This window comes from Canis lupus, chromosome 1 (genome assembly GCF_048164855.1).
Source record: "Canis lupus baileyi chromosome 1, mCanLup2.hap1, whole genome shotgun sequence".
NCBI classification, from domain to species: Eukaryota; Metazoa; Chordata; class Mammalia; order Carnivora; family Canidae; genus Canis; species Canis lupus.
In genome coordinates this window covers 26,039,241-26,060,671 of record NC_132838.1, presented here as the reverse complement: position 1 = coordinate 26,060,671, position 21,431 = coordinate 26,039,241, and the positions used below count along the sequence as shown (strand labels likewise).

The following is a 21,431-nucleotide window of genomic DNA, read 5'->3' as shown; positions in this document are numbered from 1 at the left end:
TCATTTTTGCTTTTGTTTCCCTTGCTAGGTCCATTATTTTAAACTGTGGAAAGCCAATGTCAAATAGCACATAAAAAGAACAGGAGGAAAATATATCTTAAAGATAGAGATCTGAAGTATGAAGACTGACCCCTCATCAGAAAAAGCCAGAAGACAATGGAACAACATCTTTAAACTTATTAAAGAAAAATATAAACCTGTCAACCTGGGAAAGTACTGATCTGCCGCAGGTCTGCACTACAAGAAATGCTAAAGTTTTTGGGTGATGGTAAATGATACAGGTGAAAATTTAATTATGCAAAAAAAAAAGAAACATTAAATACTGTGATAAATTTAAAGAAAAAATTAAACAAATCAGATGAAAGGGATAAACTTTTTTTTTTGAGAAAAACACCTAATCAAACTGATAGAAATGAAAGGAAAATGGAATAGTCCCATTAAATAAATAAAAGTGATAATTAAAAGATAATCAAAAGGTACAATCTTCCAGGTATAAAATAAATAAGTCCTGGGATGTAATGTACAACATGGTGACTATGGTTAATAATAATGTATTGTGTATTTGTAAGTTGCTAAGAAAGTAGATTTTAAATGTTCTCATCACAAGAAAAAACTTTGTAATTAAGTGTGGTAATGGAAGTTAATTAGGTTTATTGTAGTGATCCTTTTGCAACATATACATATATTAAATGAGTATGTTGTACACCAAAACTTTCAATATAATGCATATCAATTATATCTTTGTTTTTAAAAAACCCCCCAAGAAAATGCTGGGCTCAGATGGTTTCACTAGTGAATTCTATTAAGCACTTAAATAAATTATCCCAATTATATTTAACTTTTCTGTTTTTTTTTTTTTTTTCCCCCATAGAAATGTGCACTTAAAAGGGATGGTCTGAGTTTATTTGCTGAATGGAGATACTTCGAACTCAGGTCTGGCCAATAAAGAATTTGACTATAATTGCAAGTGGTTGAGATTATCCATTTGTTCTTCAGTTAACACTTGATGCTGATCCTTCACCCCAGCCAGTCCCCCCATTCCCACCCAAAGCAGAGACTGATGCACAAGAAGAGAAATGACAAACATAGGAACCTGACACTGCTGTTGGGAAAATGGATATAAGTTCTACTTTTCTTGAAGGTTATTAAAATCAAGATTGACATAAACAAAGTCAGTGTGTTTGAAAGAAGAAAAAGAAAAAAGAGTAATGGTAAATTTGAGCTTAGATCAAGGTGAGTTTTGCGTTTCATAAACAAATGCTGCAGGCCAAATATTTGGTGGACTGAAATAATTGCAATTCTTTTCAATCTTTTTATCACAGAGTACTTGTTGCAGATAAAAATGAAGTAAGCCTTTTACATGTTTTTCTTTCTCATTCTAAGAACTGTCATTCTGGCTTCTAGCAGAAAACTTTCCCAAACATGAAAGAGAAGAGGCAAAAGCAAGGAAGAGAATGTTGTGTGTCTGTGAACAGACATTCAAAGGTAAGTTTTCAGGGAATAGGGAAAGTTCTGGCAAGTTTAAGCAGCATACTTTCACTGTATCTTGAAGGGCATGGACTGCAGTACATGTATTAATGTTGCAGGTCAGGTTCCCCAGGAAGTTGCCCAGGAAATGGAGCTTAGTCCACAAATAGTTTTGGGGGGAGTTGCTGTCAGGATTAGCTTCTGTGCAGGATTGTAAGGAAGCATAGTAGGGCCAAGGGAGAAACTGAGCTGTGGTGCAGCAACAACACCTAGGGCAGGCCCAAGGGGAGCCCTAAGGTCAGAATGGCCTTTCGATACACCTTAAATACACCTCAAAAAGGGACCAGTGATACTATGCAATGTGGCTCTCTTTAGGGGACAGCAACTTCCAGAGAGGACTGGCAGCTGAGAGTTCTCAGCCAGCAACACATTCAGCAGTTAAGGGAATTAGTCCTTCCTTGTTGGAAGAGGAATCCAGGCAGGGTAGTACAGCATCCATTATTGTCCATTTGTACAAGTCTTTGCTCCTCTTGCTTTACCTAAGCCCCAAAAGTCATTCCTCCAGGACTATGGTGATTGTTTTTCCTAGGGTAGACTTACTAGAGGAAAATTAAAAGAAAAAACTGTAGTTCTCACTGGTGCATGTGGGATTGAAGCTACAGTTATGATAAGTTATTGTCTCCTTATTCCACAATCTATCCTAGATTCTTCTTCCACAGCTAGTATCTCTGCTGGTCTTAGTGGCTTAGCTGGTGGAGCAACTCAAAGTCATATCTGATTGCCTAAACCCTGGGTCATTAAGCCCTTTTGAAATTGTGGCTACTACTCTATTTGTCCATTTACCATCCAAATTAGGCAAAGAAGTACTACGAGATAACCATACACCATATTCTTCCCTGTCCGCAATATGTCATAAAGCCTTCCTCCTGATGATCAGATCAATCGCCTCTATCAATATGGTATCCTCCCCTTGCCACTGGCTCCTTAGCATAAGGAGTATGAAGTACATGGCATAAATCACACTTTGAATTTCCATGGTGGATGTTTTCCATCTTAGGAACAAAAACCACAAAACACACATAGGTCAGAATTTTCAGAAAAAGAAAGCAGAAATTCCTTATAGGTCATTCCCATTTTCACCGTTTGGTTCCTGGCACCATGTATTCTAACTAATGGGGCACAACACTCTAGAGTAGTCATTAATTTGAGGATATACTGTGTTGTGGAAGATGACTCCCTATCTTAATATGGTTTTATTTTTGAGCACCTGTCTTATCTGTGCCATCTATAAGCTATTCCATTGCTCTTTAATGCTAGCTGCTTTCAGATGCTGTGTTATGTGACAAGACCTGTGGATCTTCTGATTGTAAGCCCACTGTTGCACTCCGTTGCCATAAGTGAGTCTCTTTAGTCCAGAGTTTTTCCTACACATTATGGGATGTTTAGCAGCAACTCTGGCCTCTAGCCACTAGATGTCAGTAGCACCACCCAAACGTGCCAACCAACTGTGGCTCCTGATGTTCCCAAATGTCCCCTGGGAGGGCGGGGAATTACTCCTGGTTAAAAACTACTACCTTAGTCTGTTGAATGCTATTGGGAATTCATGTGGATGGATGAAACTTTCTGTAACCCCATAAATAATGATGCTGTCTGAGACTCTTCCAACAGGAAAGGCAAATCCATACGTAGAATATGTGTAGATTCAAAAAGTGTCAATCCAAAATGAATGGAGGGTTCTTGTAGGATGGAATAAGTACAACATATTCAATTTGCCACTGGGTGGTTGCTTGGCACCTGGAAGGGATGGTGCTATATTTGGGGGTTAGCACTGGTTTCTCTTGCCAAGTCTCCACTCTTGACACCACAGTTAACTGTGTTTCTTTGTATCTGATGTTCAACACTGGGGGCTCTGATGACAGAGAGAGTTGGCTGACATGGACTGGCTGACATTTTGTCTACTCTGATTATTTGTTTGTTTAATGCCTATTCCAGGGTAGATGTTCTCTAGTGGACACAAACATACAATACAAAGATCTTCACACTGTATGCCCACTCCCATTAGTCCATCCACAAAACATGACTGCAGACCTTCCTCTCCATGATCTTCCCATCTTTTTCCTTCCAAGCTATATGTCACCTATATATTTATATAATTTTAATCCTGGGCTATTTTATTTCCATCAAAAGAGGAATATCGATTGTACCACCTGGAGCTCTGCCTATTGCAAAGATTTTCCCCAGCCAATGTCTTCCAAGGTCACCATGGAGAGGGGCTGCAGTGAAGTCCCAATCCATTTTTAGCTGGACACTCTTACTGAGCTGTCAGTTCATAAATCAGCTTTGTTCTTTTCCTACTTTTTCAGCTGTTGTAAGGCATCCTATGCAGAATAGATAAATGCTGGTTAAGAAGTCTTGCTTTATACAACTGTGGTGGAGGAAATGTAAGTCAAAGCCTCCAGACTCTACTGCTTGCCTGGGCCTTCTGGTGCTTCCTGTGTGTAATCCTTATAGATCATTTCAATCTTAAGACCTGATAGGTCTGATGAAGTCTATTTTGACCTCTTTGACTCTTATTTTTTAATCTCTAAAATGAGAGGTTTAATGAAATAACATCTTTATAACATCTTTTCCAATTCTAGAATTCAATGAGAGGAAGCATAATTTTGTATTTTGCAGGATGATAAACATTGACAACTATTGTACCTTTGCTTTATGACCATGGGTCCCTTACATGATTTTATCTAGGAATACCTCAAATGCCCCATTTTCACCATCCTGACCAGTTAAATCATTATTATGAGAAAACCAGTGTTTCCGAAGCCAATGAAAATCCTGTGCCCAGAGCAGCAACATTACTGTTCACTACTCAGTTTTCTGCTTCAACTTGCACAATCATTTACATACCCAATTTATAGTAAATGTTATGTTGAGAATTATAGACTCTATGATATCTCTGGGAGAAACCTTAAAGAGTACTACCTGAGTCTTCTGGCCACATGTAACCTAATCTGTCAGAGGGAAAACCCAGTTTCATTGGCCCCACTTGGGACCTCTGTAGTCTCTAATACTTTGAGTGCACTTAGGTCTGCAAAGAAAGGAGATTCAAGAACGAATTCGCTAAGCAATCAGTGAGAGCTATTGGCTACGTCAGAAAAATACCTTGAGATGGGGACTGTGAGGTATGAGGATTTATTTATTTGCAATGGGAAAATGATTTTAAAATTAATTAAATACACTTTGAGAAAACTAAGCAGATTGTATTAGTCAAGGTTCTTCAGAGAAACAGAACCAATAGGATGTGTGTGTGTGTGTGCGCGCGTGTGTGTAAGTAATTTACATATATAAAGATTTATTTTAAGGAACTGGCTCATGCAATTATGGAAGCTGTCAAGTTCAAACTCTGCAGCATGGGCTAGCAGTCTGGAAACCCAGAGAAAAGCCAATGTTACAGTTCAAGTCTAAAGACTGTCAGGCTGGAAACTCAGGGAAAAACAGATGTTGCTCTCAGGTTTAGAGTGTTACAAAATTCTCTCATGCTTGGGGAGCTCAGTCTTTTATTCTTCAAGCCTTCCACTGATTGAATGAGGTCCATGTACACTATAGAAAGCAATCTGCTCTACTCAAAGTCCACCAATTTAAATGTTAATTTCATCTAAAAGCACCCTCAAAGAAATATCCAGAATAATGTTCAACAACATATTTGGGCACCATGGCCCATCCAAGTTGACATATAAAATTAACCATCACACAGATTATAAAATACATTTGTTTCAGAATTGTTTTCAGAACCAAATTTTGTTCAAGCCACAACATTATAATTGGATACTACAGTATGTATCATTTATGAAATTTTTGGAAAATGGCTAACATTTTGAAACCCTCAAGTGACAGCAAATTAATGGACTGCTTGAGTCCAGTGATAGTCCCTGCATTTTCTTATTTTAAAAGATATAATTTCCATTGCTTGCTAAAAATGTAGCCTTTTTGTTTTTTGGATTTGACTTTGTGCAATAGTTTGCTCACCATTGATTTAGTTGCCCCTCCCCTTCCCTTTTTTTAGGGAAGAAAACAAAATCCTGAGAAATATAAGATATCGTAAAGATTTTAATGTCAAACTTTGAAATACTCTTTTTCCTCTAAAAGCTTATTCAAATAAGTTGAAAAATGAATCATATTTATTTATTTAACCTAAATATTATGAAAAACCTTTAATTCCATTGCTAATACAAGATATGCTTTGTATACAGAAATTATTCAATGTCCAGTCCAATGCCCACACATTCATTACTCATGTTCACCTCTTTTTGGTAACAGCACTTTTTTCTCAGGTATTTAGAAAATGGTTAAACTTTAGGTCTTATTTTACTTTCTTTGATATCTGATTAATTAAAGAAAAAACCTACAATTGACAAGATACACTTATAGACACTCTTAAATCTACTTAAAATTTTGAAATCTTAAGCTGAGCAGTATCTACATTTTGCTCACACATAATTGTCCTCATGATTGTGCTGCTAACAAATATTAGTTATTGGAAAATTATTGTAAAAATTATTTATGAAGCTTATTTTCCACAAAAATATGCAGATCTTTCCATAATTTTCACAGTGTTGGTTCTATTTAAGTGAGCATGATTTATTTATCTATCGTATATGTCATTTAATTTACATAAAAATTACTGAAGTAGTATGTTTGTTGAAACTATATTCAAATAACAGAGGAGCATATAAAGTAAAAAGAAGAAACAGCAATTCCCTTTTCCCTAAAATCAGGAATTCATACTGATCTGCTTTTTCAATGGCTGTATAATATTCCAGAGTGTGAATATAACATAATCTGTCTGATAATTCCATTATTGATTACCGATAGTTATTCATGATCCTAAAAGATCTATAGTGAACATATTTCATGCATGATTGTTTGTTTCCACTGGATTTCTACAAGAGCCTACAACTGAACCAAAGACTATAAAAAATTTTACATTTTATTATTTATTACCAAATTTCTCTCAAAAAGGGCACCCCCGGTGGCACAGCAGTTTAGTGCCGCCTGCAGCCCAGGGCATGATCCTGGAGATCCTGGATCGAGTCCCACGTCAGGCTCTCTGCATGGAGCCTGCTTCTCCCTCTGCGTGTGTCTCTGCCTCTCATTCTCTCTCTGTGTCTCTATGAAGAAAGAATGAAAGAAAGAAAGAAAGAAAGAAAGAAAGAAAGAAAGAAAGAAGAAAGAAAGAAAATCTTTAAAAAAATTTTCTCTCAAAAAAATCTGTAATAAAATTAATACTCCCACCAACTCTGTGTGTGTGTGCCTGTTTCCCTATCAATGTTAGAAATTATCCATCTTTTAAAGTAGTTAGAATATATAAAACATTGTTTCCAACTGAAAATTCTTTTAATGTTATTTTACTCCACGATGTCAGTAATTATTTCTAAAAGCTAAAATTTTTAAGTATTAATTATTATCACTCTTTCATGCTCTTTTATCATTCTTGTTATTTTATTTCTATATAGGATCAGTATGTACTCATCCTATTTTCAGTCATTGCCTGTAGAAGTCTACTTCTTAGGATCTATATCTCTATCTTTATATCTGTCTTTTTGTATTTTGACTCAAGCATTAAATTTAATGGCTGAATCCATACAATAATCAACTAGTGAATTTGGAATCTCCCATTGCCAAGACAACAGTACATTTATCATTGGTAATCTCAGATTCCACTAAAAATTGTCTTTAATAAAAAGCTCACCGCACTATAAATGGCTTCTGCAAAAAAGTACTAGAGATTATTCATTATAATACCTGCTATATTACTTATTCGAGTTTCATTTTATGGAAATATAGTAACACTGCAAATATTTTCACAAATTGACCAAATATATATTATTTATTCTTGAGCAATGTAATGGTAATAAGTATCCTTTGAGACAAGGAGGATACCAGATTTATATGAGTAGTTAATAATTGAGTATTTATAAGTATTTAATAATTGACTATAAATCCAGAATGTATCATTGCATCATTTCAGTCTGTTAATGACTTTTAAAAATGGCACTTAAAGAATTTCTCCAATACAGGATAGGAGAAGTAACTGACAGCAAGAAATTACATGACTGTAAATGGAAATTATTCCAACTCCAAATGCCTCTAGGAAACATAATTTTCACTCCAATATTTGAAAATAACTAATTTTCAGTAGGAAGTTGACAACATAAACCTTAATTTTGGTAACTTTCATTGGATACTTTTTAAAAACTAACCTTTATTTTGGTGATAATTCACAAGCAGTTGTAAGGGATAACACAGAGATCCCGTGACCTTTTATCCAGTTTTCCCCAAATTATAACATCTTGCAAAACTGTAGTACATTATCACAACAAAGATATTGATGTGGCTATATTAAAGATGCATCATATTGAATACAATGAACCAAAACCTTTGGGATGTAACAAAAGTGATTCTGAGAGAGAAGTTGAGAGCAAGATAGGCTACCTCAAGAAGCAAGAAAAATCTCAAATATAAAACCTAACCTTATACCTAAAGGAGCTAGAAAGGAAGAACAAACAAAACCCCAAACCAGCAGAAGGAAGCAGAATAATAAAGGTTAGAGCAGAAATAAATGATATAGAAACTAAAAAAAAAACCCAATAGAACAAATCAGTGAAACTAGGATCTGGTTCTTGGATGAGATCAACCAAATTGATAAACCTCTAACTAGACACATAAAAAACAATAATAAAATAAATAAATAACTGACTCAAATAAACAGTCAAAAATGAAAGAGAAGTAAAAACCAACATCACAGAAATACAAATAATTGTATTTTTGTATATTATATAGAGAATATAATTGTATATTGAGAATATTATTAAAATTGTATGCCAACAAACTGGACAATCTAAGAGAAATGGAAAAATGCCTAGAAATATAACCTACCAAAATTGAAGCTGGAAGAAATAGAAAATTTGAACAGACTGATTACCAGCAATGAAATTGAATCAATAGTCAATAATCAAAAAATTCCCAACAAACTAAAATCCAGAACCACATGGCTTCATAGTGATGTTCTACCAACATTTTAAAAAGTTGATATCTATTAATATCTATTCTATCTATTCTTTTCAAACTATTCCAAAAAATGCAAGAGGAAAGGAAACTTCCAACTTCATTCTATGAGGCGAGTGTTATTCTAATACCAAAACCAGATAAAGATACCATAAAAAAGAACTATAGGCCAATATCTCTGATATAGATGTAAAAATCCTCAACAAAGTACTAGCAAACAGAATCCAACAATACAGTAAAAAAATAATTTACTACAATCAAGCGGGATTTATTCCTAGGAGGCAAGGGTGGTTCAATATTCACAAATCAATCAATGTGATCCATCACATCAATAAGAGAAAGAATAAAAAACCATATGATCATTTCAACAGATGCAGAAAAAGTGTTTGATAAAGTACAACATCCATTAATGATTAAAAAAAAACCCTCAACAAAGTAGGCCTAGAGGGAACATAATTCAACATAATAAAAACTTTATATAAAAACCCCACAGTTTTTCAATGGGGGAACACACACATCATATTCAAAGGGGGAAAGACTGAGAACTTTTCCCCTAAGGCCAGAAGCAAGCAAAGATGTCCACTCTCATCACTTATGCAACATAGTACTGGAAGTCCTAGCCATAGCAATTAGACAAGAGAAAGAAAGAAAAGGCATGCAAATTGTTAAGGAAGATGTAAAACTTGCACTATTTGCAGATGATGTGATGCTACACATAGAAAACACTAAAGACTCCACCAAAAAGTCACAGGATACAAAAGTAGTAAAATTTCGATATAAAATCAATATACAGAAATCTGTTGTATTTCTATGCACTAATAATGGAGCAGCAGAGAGAGAAATCAAGAAAACAATCCCATTTACAATTGTACTGAAAGTAATAAAATACCTAGGAATAAATGCAACCAAAGAGATGAAAGATCTGTACTATGAAACTATAAAACACAGATGAAAGAAATTGAAGATGATACAAAGAAATGGAAAGACATTCCATGCTCATGGGTTACAAGAATAAATATTGTTAAAATGAGCAATCTAAAGATTTAATACAATCCATATCAAAATACCAACACCATTTTTCACAGAAGTAGGAGAAACAATCCTACAATTTGTGTGAAACCATATAAGACCATGAATGGACAAAAGAATCTTGAAAAATAAAAACAAAACTGAAGGCATCACAATTCCAGACTTCAAGTTATATTACAAAGCTTTAATGGTCAAAACAGTATAGTAATAGTGAAAGGGAATAGAAAGGAAGAGAGAAGAAATGGGTAGGAAATATCAGAAAGGGAGACAGAACATGAAGACTCCTGACTCTGAGAAACGAACTAAGGGTGGTGGAAGGGGAGGGGGGCAAGGGGTGGGGGGTAATGGGTGATGGGCACTGAGGGGGGCACTTGACAGGATGAGCACTGGGTGTTATTCTGTATGTTGGCAAATTGAACACCAAGAAAAAATAAATTTATTATTTTAAAAAAACAGTATAGTACTGGCAAAAATAGACACACAGATCAATGGAACAGAATAGAAAACCCAGAAATAAACTCATAATTATATGGTCAATTAATCTTCAACAAAGGAGGCCAGAATATGCAATGGGAAAAAGTCTCTTCAACAAATGGTCTTGGGAAAACTCAACAGCTACGTGCAGAAGAATGAAACTGGACCACTTTCTTCCACCCAAACACAAGATTAAAGACCTATTATGAGACCTGAAACCACAAAAATCTTAGAAGAAAGCGCAGGCAATAATTTCTCTGACATTGGCTGTAGCAACATTTTTCTAGATCTGTCTCTTAAGGCAAGAGAAATAAAAGCAAAAATTAACCACAGGGACTACAAAAAAAGAAAAGTTTTCTGTACAGCAAAGAATAACAAACAATGAAACCAGAAGACAACCTGTGGAATGGGAGAAGATGTTTGTAAGGGACATATCTGATAAAGGGTTAGTATCCAAAATATATAAAGAACTTACACAACTCAACATCTGAAAAACAAATAATCCAATTTAAAAATAGAAGACTTGAACAGACATTTCTCCAAAAGACATACAGACGGCCAACAGATACATGAAAAAATGCTCATCACTTACCATCAGGGAAATACAAATCAAAACTACAATGAGATATCACCTCACACCAGTCACAATAGCTAAAATCAATAAGAAATAACAGGTATTGGCAATGATGTGGAAAAAGGGGAACCCTTTTGCACTATTGGTGGGAACAAAAAAATGATGCAGCCATTATGGAAAACAGTACAGAAGTTTATCAAAAAATTAAAAATGGAACTGCCTTAAAAAAACAAAAAACAAAAAACAAAAAAAAAAATAAAAATGGAACTGCCTTATGATCCAGCATTTGGACCACTTGGTATTTACCCAAAGAATACAAAAATACTAATTCAAAGAGATATATGCACTCCGATGTTCATAGCAGCATTATCTATATATTACAGATTAAAATTATAAATTTTAATTCTAAATTATAGAAACAGCCCAAGTGTCCACTGACTGATGAATGGATGGAGAAGATGTGGTGTGTATATACAATGGAATATAGCTCAGCCATAAAAAAGAATGAAATATTGCCATTTGCAATAATGTGGATGGAGCTGGAGAGTATAATGCTAAGTGAAATAAGTCAGAGAAAGACAAATACCATATGATTTTAAGAAACAAAACAATGAGCAAAAGGAAAAAAAAGAGAGAAGGCAAACCAAGAAACAGACTCTTAATTACAGAGAACAGACTGAGGGCTACCAGAGGGGAGGTGGGTAGAAGAATGGGTGAGATAAGTGACTGGGATAAAGGAGGCACTTTTGATGAGCACCAAGTGTTGTATGGAAGTGTTGAATCATTCTATTGTACACCTGAAATTAATATTACACATATGTTAACTAACTGGAATGTAAACTTAAAAAAACTTAATAAACAAAAAAAGAAACAGGATTTATGATTAAAAAAAAAAGATGCAGCACATTTCCATCACCACAAACATCTCTCATTTTGCCTTTGTATAAGCCACCTACCTCTATCTTCTTTCCCTCCCAGTTATTTGTAACTCCTGGGAACTACTAATCTATTCTCCATTTCTAAGTTTTGGTATTTTAAGAATATTATATAATGAAACTATATAGTGTGTTACCTTTTGATATTGGCATTTTTTATTTTTTTTAATTTTTATTTATTTATGATAGTCACACAGAGAGAGAGAGAGAGAGGCAGAGACATAGGCAGAGGGAGAAGCAGGCTCCATGCACCGGGAGCCCGACGTGGGATTCGATCCCCGGTCTCCAGGATCGCGCCCTGGGCCAAAGGCAGGCGCCAAACCGCTGCGCCACCCAGGGATCCCAGATATTGGCATTTTTTAAATGTAATATAATTCTTTGAAGATTCATCCAAGTTATGTGCCTCAATAGTGAATTCTTTGTTATTGTGGAGTTACATTTGATGATATGAATATACCAGTGTTTTTAATCATTCATCCATTAAACAATATCTATCTGCTCCCATCCCGGTTGATATTACATATGCTGCTCCTATTAATGTTTGTGTGCATAATTTTTGTGTGAACATAGGTTTTTATTTTTCTGGAGTAAATGACCAGGAGTATAATTGCTGGGCTGTATGGCGGTTACATGTTTGGTTTTTAAGAAACCAAAGAACTGTTTTCCAGAATAGCTAGAACATTTTAGGTTCCCATCAGCAACCTATAAGTGATGATCTAGTTTCTCCACATTCTTACAAGCATTTGGGTTGTCACTATTTTCTTTTGGTCATTTTGATAAGTATGTAGTACTATCTCGTTGAGATTTTAATTTGCATTTCCCTAATGGCTAATGTCGTTAAGAATCCTTTCAAGTGCGTAAGTGCTATCTGTGCATCCTGTCCAGTGAAATGTTTTTGTCTGTTTTCTAATGGAGTTGTTCGTGTACTAATTTTTTAGTTTTCCTATATTCTAGATACTCATCTCTTGTTGGATATGTGGTTTGAACTTTTTTTTTTTTTTTTTACTCTCTGGCTTGTTTTGAGCATCTAAACAAGGTCTTTCGCTGAGCCAAAAGGTGTGCCTAGTCTTAGATCCCTAAAATTTTCTCTTTTCCCTTGTTTCTTTCTAAAAGTATTGTAGCTCTACATTTTACCATTAAACCCATGATCCATTTTGATTTATAATATAGGTGTGATGAAGCTGAAGTTCATTTTTTCCCCTATGGACATCCAATCACTCCAGTACCATTTATTGAAAAAGTTATTTTGCCTCCATTGCATTACTTTTGCCTCCTCATTAAAAAGGAGTTGGGTATAATTGTGTGAGTCTATTGCTGGATTCTTTATTCTATTGCATTGCTCTATGTGTGTATTCCTCTGGCACCATCACACAATCTTCATTATTGCCACTATATAGTAAGTCTTGAAATCAGGAAGAGGAGTTCCTTTCACTTATTCTTTTAAAAAACTGTTTTTGTTCCTTTTCCTTTCCATATGTTTTAGAATAATCATTCCCTAGCTATACAAAAACTTTCCCGGGATTCTTATAGAAATTGTGTTAAACCTGGATGGGAATTTGGGGGAAATTGGCATCTTTATTATGTTTAATTTTGATGTCTGTGCATTCATTGTTAGTATGCAGAATTAAAATCAGCTTTTTTTAAACAAAAAAAAAATTATTGCATCATTTCCTACCTGCAGCTGCTGCCACTGCTGCTGCCACCACTGACCCACTGATCCTGCTGACTGTGCCTGACACAGTGGGAGACCTACAATTAACTTTTATATGCCAGTCTTCTAGCCTGCAATCTTGCTAAACTCACTTATCAAGTCTAGGACTTTTTATAGATTCCTTGGGATTTTCTACAGAGGCAATCATATCATCTACAAATACGGCCAGTTTTATTTTTTCCTTTATAATATTTGTGTGTTTTTAAAAATATTTTAATTTTTTAGAGCAGTTTTAGTTTCACAAAAAAATTGAAAGGAACGCACAGAGATTTCTCTTAGACCCCCTGCCCACACACATGCATTGCCTCACCCATTATCAACATTCCTTACCTTTATTACACTAGATGAGTCTACACAATGACACATCATTTTCACCCCCAAATCCACAGTTTATCTTAGGGCTCACTCTTGGTGTTATACAGTCTATTGATTTGTGTAAAGTGTGTAATGACTTGCATCCGCTATTATAGTAGCATACAGAGTATTTTCACTGCCCTAAAAATCCTCTGTGTACTGTTCATTCATCTGTCTATCCTCCAACCCCTGCGACTACTGACTCTTTTACCATCTCCCTCATTAGTTATTTACAGGATGTCATAGAGTTGGAATCATACAGATGCAGTGTTTTCAGAGTGGCTTCTTTCACTTAGTAATAGGCATTTAAGCTTCCTCTGTCTTCTCATGGTTTGTTTTTTTTTTTTTTTCTTCTTCTCATGGTTTGAAAGCTCATTTCTTTTTAGATTTGAATAATATCCTATTATTTGGATATACCACAGTTTATTTAACCATTCACCTCCTTAAGGACATCTTGGTTGCTTCCAAGTTTGAGCAATTATAAATAAATCTGTGTACAGTTTTTGTGTGCACATAAATTTTCAACTCTTTGGGTAAATACCAAAGAGGGCAATTGCTGTACTATATGATAAGAGTATGTTTAGTTTTGTAACAAACTGCCAAACTGTCTCCTAAAGTGGCTGTGCCCATTCATTCTCATCAGCAATGAGTGAGAAATTCTGTGGTCCCACATCCTCACCAGCATTTATGTTAGCATTCCTGATTTTGACCATTCCACTTGATGTGTAGTAGTATCTCATAGTTTTAATTAGCACTTCCCTGATGACATAATATGGAGCAAATTTTCATATACTTATTTGATATCTGTATATCTTCCTTGGCAATGTGTCTGCTAAGATCTTTGACTCATTTTTTAATTGGGTTATTTGTTTTTTTGCCATTGAGTGTTAAGAGTTCTTTGTATATTTTGGGTAACAGTTATCAGATGTGTCTTTGCAAATATTTTCTCTCAGTCTGTACTATCTTGTGCAGAGCAGTTTTTAATTTTGATGAAGCTCAGTTTTTCAATGATTGTTTTCGGGGATCATGTCTTTGATGTTGTACTTAAACCATACCCAAGATCATCTAGATTTTCTCCTATGTTATCTTCTAGGAGTTTTATAGTTTTGCACTTTACATTTATGTCAATAATCCATTTTTTGAGTTAATTTTTGTGAAGTGTGTAAGGCTTGTGTCTAGACTCATTTTTTTTGCAATGTGGATGTCCAGTTGTTCTACCACATTTATTGAAAAGACTATCTTTGCTTCATTGTATTGCCTTTGTTTCTTTGTCAAAGATCCTTTGACCCTATTTATGTGGGTCTACTTCTGAGTGCTCTATACTGTTCCATTGGTCTATTTGTCTGTTCTTTCATAATACCACTCTGTCTTAATTGCCATAGTTTTATATAAGTCTTGAAGTCAGGTAGTGTCCACCCTCTTACTTGTTCTTTAATATTATATTCGTTCTTCTGGATTTTTTGTTTCTCTATAGAAACTTTAGAACCACTTTATTGCTATCTACAAAATAATTCTCTGACGTTTTGGTTGGGATTGCACTGAATCTATAGGTCAGTTGGGAAGAACTGACATCTCAACAATATTGAGTTCACAAACATGGATTATCTCCCCACTTATTTCTTTTATTATTATTATTATTTAATTCATCAGAGTTTTGTAATTTTCCTCATTTTGCACATATTTTATTAGCATTATACTGAAGTATTTCACTTTGGAGGGTATAATGATCTCTTTGGTTTTTATCTCCTTTTCTTGTCATATGGCATTGACTGGCATTACTATTTGAATAAGAGCAATGAGAGCAGACCTCCTTGGATTGTTCCTGATCTTAGGTGGAAAGCATTCAGTGTTTCATCATTAAGTCTATCTTTGCTGTGGGGTTTTTATTTTTGTTTTTGAAAATGCTCTTTATCAATATTGAGGGATTTCCCCTCTATTCCTAATTTTCTGGGAGGTTTTTTTTTATCATGAATGAATATTGAATTTTTGTCAAATGAATTTTATGTACCAACTGATTGGTACATATGATTTTTGTTCTCTAGCCTGTTCTTTATGGTGGATTACATTACTGATTTTCAAATAGTAAACTAGCCTTACGTCCCAGAAATAAACCCTGCTTTGTTGTGGCATATAATTCTTTTTATATAGTGTTAAATACTATTCGGTAATATTTTGTTAAGGATTTTTGCTTTTATATTAATGAGGGTTATTCTGTACTTTTCACTTTAGTACTATCTTTTTCTTGTTTTGGTATCAGGGCAATATTAGCCTCATAAAACTAACTGGGAAATGTTTTCTCCTATTTTTTTTGAAAATGGTGTGTATAATGGATGTTACTTTTTCTTTAAATACCTATAATTAGTTTTTAAATTATGAATTCAATTCCCTCAATTGTTCTAGTGCTATTACAATTATTCTCATTATCTATTTCATATTGAGTGAGTTATGGTAGCTTGTGCTTTTTGAAGATTTGCTCTATTTATTCTAAGTTATCAAACTTATGTGGGTTGATTATTGATTTGAAATATCTCCTCTCTCCTAATATAAACATTCAGTGACATATAAATTACCCCCCTCAGAACTGCATTAGCTATGTCCCACAAACTTTGATATGTTGTATTTTAATTTTCATTCAAATATATATATTAATTAATAAATAATTATTTATTAAATATATATATTTAATTTTCCTTAGACTTTCTTTTTAACCCATAGTTACAATTGTGTTGTTTAGTTTCCAAATGGTTAGAGGTTTTCCTGTTATCTTTTTGCTATTGGTATCTAGTTTGATTCCAATGTGATTCAAGACTACACTTCATACAATTTCAATTATTTTGTTGTAGTTTTTGTTACTGTCCAGGATATACTCTATTTCAGCAAAGTTTCATGGATCTCTGAGAAGAATGTGTATTCTGCAGGTTTTGGGGGAGTTTTCTACAAATTAAAGCCATTGGGTTCATGGTGGTGTTGAGTACTTCCACATCTGTGCTGATTTTCTGTCTGGCTGTTCTATCAATTATTGAGAGAAGGATGTTGAAATTCTCAACTACAACTGTGGACTTATTTATTTCTCTCTCCAATTCTATAAGTTTTTGCTTCCCATATTTTGCTGCTCTGTTCTTTGATGCATATACATTTAGGATTGGTAGGTATTTTCAGTGAATTGACATTTTAACATTTTGTATTGTTTCTCCGTGTATCTGGTAATTTTATTTGCTTTAGTTTTAGCTTCCTTTGACACCATTATGGCAGGTGAAGTGTGGGCATTACCCCATTACTACTAGATGTATTTCTGGTTTCTATTTTATGCATATACATTTAGGATTGGTAGGTATTTTCAGTGAATTGACATTTTAACATTTTGTATTGTTTCTCCGTGTATCTGGTAATTTTATTTGCTTTAGTTTTAGCTTCCTTTGACACCATTATGGCAGGTGAAGTGTGGGCATTACCCCATTACTACTAGATGTATTTCTGGTTTCTATTTTATGCATATACATTTAGGATTGGTAGGTATTTTCAGTGAATTGACATTTTAACATTTTGTATTGTTTCTCCGTGTATCTGGTAATTTTATTTGCTTTAGTTTTAGCTTCCTTTGACACCATTATGGCAGGTGAAGTGTGGGCATTACCCCATTACTACTAGATGTATTTCTGGTTTCTATTTTAGCCTCTGTTGACTCCTAAAAAGAGAAGGCTCTCCTTATTACTGCTAGATGTGGGTGAGAATTCAGACTCCCCACTAAGCATCCTCTGATACCACCCTGCTTATAGAGAAAGGAGTGTATCCTACTGCCCCGCATGTGATACCAGAGAGTAGGGAGATGGCTTCATTACTGCTGGATGGTGGTGAAAATCCTGAAGCTTCACTAGGCTTTCTCTGACCTTACCACAATGTTGGGGGGTACTCCTCATAGCCTGTTGACGGTGGAAGTCTAGAATACCCTGTCAGCATTCAGTGTCATGGTGAAGGTGGGGCCAAATTATTTTCCTGTGGCATTTAGCTAAAGTAAAGAAGATATTTTCTTTCTAGCTAGACCATCCTATTCCTGGTTCTTTAGCTAAGGAGAATAGGCTTTTGTTGGGGCTTTTTTGGTCCATATCCACCTGTGTTTCTGAGTTACCAGTTTCTTTAGCTCCAAGTTTCAGATATATAAGGCAAAAATAAAACACAGGGAACTCACCACTGTGCCATTTCTTGGGTTCAGAGTCCCTAGTCAGTCTGTCTTCTCTCATCTTTCAGTCTTCCTATGTTTGTTTTGGATATAATAATCAGGATTTGTAGTTGTCCACAGCAAGAGGAATAAGGAAAAATATGTCTACATCATCTTCTCCTCCCACTGACAATTTTAATTGAACACCTACCTACCTCCATAAGCATTTGCACTCAAAGAGATAGTTTGAAATCAGCTCCATCACCTGTATTACTTCAGTATAAAATGATCGCTCTCTATATATGCTTGGATGTAAAAAATAAGGAAAATAAATAAAAAGCACTGGGATTTTTTTTCTTGCCTTCTCAAACTTCATTCCCATCCACCTGCTAATAGTACCCCAGTTTTACTATGGAGATCTGTGCTTTCTAAGAGATGTGGTAAGCCCATTACCCAAGCTAGGTCAATCAGTATGTATAATACAGAATGTTAGAAACTTTAATAAGACCCAATAAAGCAATAATATTTGTCTCTACCTAAAATTTTTTTCACTAGCCTCATTCACCTAATATAAAGTCTATAGTCATCTTGAATAAAACCCATCTGAACATTTAGATTGAGTGATGACCATGGCTTTGTAGGATATCCACCAGTATTCACTTGAAAATGCCAGGTTTCCACACGGATTTTATATCCATAAGAATGTTTACTGCTAGAAAATTGATCTTCTCCTTGAAAAAACTCCACCAGACTGGTCAAGACAAATGTGCTCTTAAAACACTTATGGCAGTTGGTCTGCCTTAAAAGGCACAGGCTACAATTTTACAGACAAACCACTGTCAGAATTCCCTCCTGGATAATTTAAATAGGTAGATTGTTCATGAGACTTGCACATAATTTGCACTATGTTGCAGGGGAATGTTTGTGGTCCCCTGTAGACTATTTTATAACATTTTTCAAAAAACTTCTAAGAAATCATATACACAGAAGTTATTAGTTGAAGATACTAGAAGACATCAGCCTTTGATTACAAGGAAAAGTGTTTCTGGTGAAATACAGTAAAGAATAGAAATATATATAACCTCTAATGGATTGAAGGGACATTCTACAGTTCATACTGAAAGCTGGATATGTCAGTTGAAAATAGGAACCAGGGTATATATTAGAGTAAAACATTCTAGGAGTTTTCATGGTTTTCTTTTATTTTAGAGCCAAGTTGACTGAGTATAATGATATAAAAAGTTGGGCTGAGAGAAAATATTCTCTGCTTTTTGATAAATAATTTTGCATGAAGTATTTACTAAGATTAATACCTACTAGAGCCTGAGGATTTAAAGCAATATCTAAGAGTTAAATAAATGGGCCTTTGCATGAGACAACCTAGCACACAGAAACGAATAAAAGCAATGGTTCATAACTCACATTTGTTTTCATTTTTCTGTCAGTACCACATTTTCCCCCTTTTAAAAAATTCAGTTTCAATTTACCAATATATAGTATAACACACAGTGCTTATCCCATCAAGTGCCCTCCTCAGTGCCTGTCACCCAGTCACTCCATCCCTCCTCCCTCTTCCTCTTCTGCAACCTTTTGTTTCCCAGAGTTAGGGATCTCTCATGGTTTGTCTTCCTCTCTAGTTTTTCTCTACTCAGTTTCCCTCCTTTCCCTTTCCCTTATAGGGAAAATAAAATAGTCCCTTTCACTATTTCTTATATTCCACATATGAGTAAATTGTCCTTCTCCTATTGACCTACTTCACTCAGCATAATACCCTCCAGTTCCATCCACGTTGAAGCAAATGGTGGGTATTCATCCTTTCTGATGGCTGAGTATATATACAATATTCCATTGTTTATATAGACCATATCTTCTCTACCCACTCATGTGTCAATGGACATCATGGTTCCTTCCACAGTTTGGCTATTGTGGACATTGCTGCTGTGAACATTGGGGTGCAGATGTCCCGGTGTTTCACTGCATCTGCATTTTGGGGGTAAACGCCCAGTAGTGCAATTGCTGGGTTATAGGGTAGGTCTATTTTAAACTTCTTGAGGAATATCCACACTGATTTCCAGAGTGGCTGTGTCAGTACTACATTAAGCAGCAATCACCTTAAACCTTGGCAGATCCAGGCATTTTGGGGTCATCAAGACAAACATTTGCATCTGAAATGTCACTTCAATGTGAAAAATGTGATTTGTATGACATCTGTCAATATGAATACATTTCTAAACAGCTATCTGGTTCCTATATAATGTAAGCAGAATAGAAAATACATTCTCTATGGATCACCAGAATAAGACATGAATGAAATACAATTTCAGTATAATAGTATTTTTGTACTATAAATTTTCCAGTATAAACTCTTCATGACTGATTCTGACAGAATCAGAGCTCAGCTTCCTGGAAACTTGTTCTGCCTTAACACACTGCCCTTTCAAAATAAATACATATGTCAATAATACAGAAATTAAAATCATAAGAATACTCACAGTATCATTAAGTTTAGAAAAGTGACAGGTTTTTTAAAAGCTCCATACTCTCTAAACAAAAAGATAAAGACTATTAACAGTTTATGTGTTTTCTTTTTTTAAAAGATTTTATTTATTTATTTGTGAGAGACGAGAGAGAGAGAGATACAGAGACAGAGAGAGACAGAGACACAGGCAGAAGGAGAAGCATGCTTCATGCAGGGAGCCTGATGTGGGACTCGATCCCAGGTCTCCAGGATCAGGCCCTGGCAGCACTAAACCTCTGAGTCCCCGGGGCTGCCCAGTTTGTGTGTTTTCATCTGATTTATTCTTCTATTCTAGCTTTAAAAGAAGTCATAGTTGTACTAATGTAGCATCATATAATTTTAGAGCTTACTTTTCCATTTAGTTTTATAATAAACACATACCATAGTTTCAAAACTTTTATAAATATGTCTGGGTGGTGTTTCATTGAATTGGATGTTCCATAGCTTAGAAAATGATTTCTTTTTTTGGCCTAATTTTGGAGTAAAGTCCTCCATATTTAAATACTTTGCACTGATGCCTGAAAATAAAATCATTTTGCCTTTCATTTCTTGTGATTTTAGGAGTGCAGTGTTCATTCTAGTTAACTCAATCTTTTTCAAGAAGAATCTTAAGAAGAAAATCTCAATGGCAAAGTGTGAACAAGCAAAAGAACTGCCAATAATGGGAAAAGAGCTATCCGTATGATGTTGTAATTCTCAGAGCCAAGGAATAAGTCTTGGATATTTTGGGATTGGTTTGTCCAAATATCGGATGTGAAGAAGTCTTCAGGTTCACATTTTTCCTGGATTAGCCAGTCTTTGACTCTTTATCCTTATATAGAAATGGCTGGACAGGTCATATTTTAAAAAGAAATGAAGAAAATTTTTTTCAGGCCAAATCAAATTTTATGTTTCTGTTTCTCCCAAATTATTTTCAGATGCAAGAAAAAGCAAACCACACAGAACTGCACACTGCAGTGAAGTTGGAATGCATGTCTTCATCAGAAGGGAGGGAACAAACTTTGGATAATTCAACCACAAAATATGTGAACCACAAACAAGTGTAAACACACAGGTAGACACCACACACACACACACACACACACACACACTAACACTGGTCGGCCCATTTCCCAGGGAATTTTCATCAATGTAGTTTTTTTTGTTTTTTT

At 34.9% G+C, this 21,431-nt stretch overlaps 2 long non-coding RNA genes across 2 annotated transcripts in view; one reads left to right on the top strand and one right to left on the bottom strand.

Annotated features, from left to right (window-relative positions):
* Positions 1 to 6,626, top strand: part of LOC140632071 (uncharacterized) — a 38,272-nt gene extending 31,646 nt beyond the window's left edge. The window contains exons 3-5 of the long non-coding RNA XR_012029587.1: positions 29 to 230; positions 872 to 1,233; positions 1,384 to 6,626. This is a non-coding gene — a long non-coding RNA (uncharacterized lncRNA). The remainder of the gene's footprint in view (positions 1 to 28; positions 231 to 871; positions 1,234 to 1,383) is intronic.
* The window catches only part of LOC140632083 (uncharacterized), a 32,428-nt gene continuing 17,439 nt past the window's right edge, over positions 6,443 to 21,431 (bottom strand). The window contains exon 2 of the long non-coding RNA XR_012029614.1: positions 6,443 to 6,632. This is a non-coding gene — a long non-coding RNA (uncharacterized lncRNA). The remainder of the gene's footprint in view (positions 6,633 to 21,431) is intronic.